This window comes from Anomaloglossus baeobatrachus, chromosome 3 (genome assembly GCF_048569485.1).
Source record: "Anomaloglossus baeobatrachus isolate aAnoBae1 chromosome 3, aAnoBae1.hap1, whole genome shotgun sequence".
In the NCBI taxonomy this organism is placed as follows: Eukaryota; Metazoa; Chordata; class Amphibia; order Anura; family Aromobatidae; genus Anomaloglossus; species Anomaloglossus baeobatrachus.
In genome coordinates this window covers 26,182,410-26,184,742 of record NC_134355.1, presented here as the reverse complement: position 1 = coordinate 26,184,742, position 2,333 = coordinate 26,182,410, and the positions used below count along the sequence as shown (strand labels likewise).

Here is a 2,333-nt window from a genome sequence, read left to right as displayed (position 1 = left end):
ATGATTATAAAGATGAATTTCTGAGCATTCCTGAGGATGAAGGTAAGAAAAGATGTATTAGGATGCTATTCACTGCACCCACAAGGTAATGGCAGCAGCTTCATAGGGTCCGGGGGGATGGTTGGGGGACAGGTGCGCTTTAAGCATGTGAATACGGCCCCCTGGTCATAGTAACAGGTGTGTAATAGAAGACAACACAGGGAATAGTGAATAATAGGAAACTTTAACAAGCTCTTTAGACGTGACTATCTTTTATTTTTTCTTTAGCAAACCGTCTCATGACAATGAATCGTGTAGAAAAGAATATTAAGAAAAGAAAATACACTGAGGATTTCTTGCAGTATGGTTTTACCTCAATAATTACAGCAGGAATTGAGAAACCACAATGTGTTATTTGTTGTGAAGTTCTCTCAGCTGAATCTATGAAGCCGAACAAACTAAAACAGCATTTTGATAGCAAGCATCCATTCTTTGCTAGCAAGGATATCAGCTATTTTAGAAGCAAAGCTGATGGACTCAAGAAATCTAGATTTGACACTGGTGGCCGGTACCATAAACACAATGTAGCAGCTGTTGAAGCATCATTTTTGGTGGCACTCAGAATTGCCAGAGCTATGAAACCTCACACCATTGGTGAGGATTTACTGTTGCCAGCTGCAAAAGACATAGTTTGAGTGATAATTGGAAATGAATATGTTCAGAAATTGAATGCAATTTCCTTATCTAATGACACTGTCCGCAGAAGAATAGAGGACATGTCTGCTGATATTCTTGATCAGGTGATCCAGGAAATTAAATCTGCACCACTACCAATATTCAGTATCCAGCTTGACGAATCTACAGACGTGGCAAACTGTGCACAGTTGTTGGTTTACGCAAGGTATATTAATGATGGCGACTTTAAAGACGAGTTTCTTTTTTGCAAACCGCTTGAAACAACAACAACAACAACTGCACATGATGTTTTTGATGCAGTTGGTTCTTTTCTAAAAGCGCATTACATCTCCTGGGAAAAGGTTTGCGGTGTATGCACAGATGGCGCTCCTGCTATGCTAGGATGTCGCTCAGGATTTCAGCGTTTGGTACAAAATGAATCGCCAAAAGCAATCGGAACACACTGTATGATACATCGCCAAATATTAGCGACTAAGACACTGCCGCAAGATTTACAAGAAGTAATGAAAAGCGTCATAACATGTGTCAATTTTGTTAAGTCGAGCGCCTTAAACAGTCGGCTGTTTTGCCAACTGTGCAACGATCTAGATGCGCCAAAAAATGCTCTGTTATTTCACACTGAAGTCAGATGGTTGTCAAGAGGAAAAGTTTTAAAACGTGTCTTTGAGCTTCGTGAGGAACTGAAAACGTTTTTTAATCAGAAAGCAAGACCGCAATTCGAAGCACTGTTTAGCGATATAACTGAGCTGCAGAAAATAGCTTACTTGGTGGACATCTTTGTCATCTTGAATGACTTAAATTTATCACTGCAAGGACCAAATGCAACGTGCCTCGATTTGTCTGAAAAAAAATGAGATCATTCCAAATGAAACTTCAGCTTTGGAAAGATAAATTGGATAAAAATAAAATTTACATTTTTCCTACATTATCTTCTTTGAGGAACATGACGACATTGAGCCAGACAACAAAATTATGATAACTTCTGTGAAAGAACATTTGCACATGCTTTCAGAGGAAATTTCATCATACTTTCCTAATCTACCTGACACCCCATTTGCACTTGCCAGAAGTCCATTCACAGTGAAAGTTGAAGATGTTCCGGAGACAGCGCAAGAAGAGTTCATCGACCTAATTAACAATGATGCAGCGAGAACAGATTTCTCTACAATGCCACTGACAAAATTCTGGATTAAGAGTTTACAGTTATATCCTATTCTGTCTGAGAGTGTGCTGCGCCTTCTTCCTTTTCCAACAACATATCTTTGCGAAACAGGGTTTTCAAGATTGCTGGTAATCAAGTCTAAATACCGAAGTAGACTTGTTGTGGAAAATGATCTTCGCTGTGCCCTTGCAAAGACTGCCCCAAGAATTTCTGAATTGGTAAGCAAGAAGCAACCACAACGATCTCACTGAATTTGGCAGCATACTGTAGCAAAATATTGCACTGTTTACTGTTATATTTAAACCCATGCTATGCCATGGTGAAATGTTATTTATAGGAATTCGTAATAAATATTTCTCAACATAATTGTTTTTGTGATTTTTTAAATTAGGTTTGATTTGTAGCAATGAGAATACATAATGCATACCAGACATTTACATTCCGAATCATAACTAGCAAAATTACAGTTTTAAAGTAGCCACCAAAATTATTTTTT

The 2,333-nt window shown here is 38.2% G+C and overlaps 1 pseudogene; it reads left to right on the top strand.

Annotated features, from left to right (window-relative positions):
• Nucleotides 1–284: 284 nt before the first annotated feature.
• On the top strand, nt 285–2,088 carry LOC142294898 (zinc finger BED domain-containing protein 5-like; annotated as a pseudogene).
• Nucleotides 2,089–2,333: the final 245 nt, after the last annotated feature.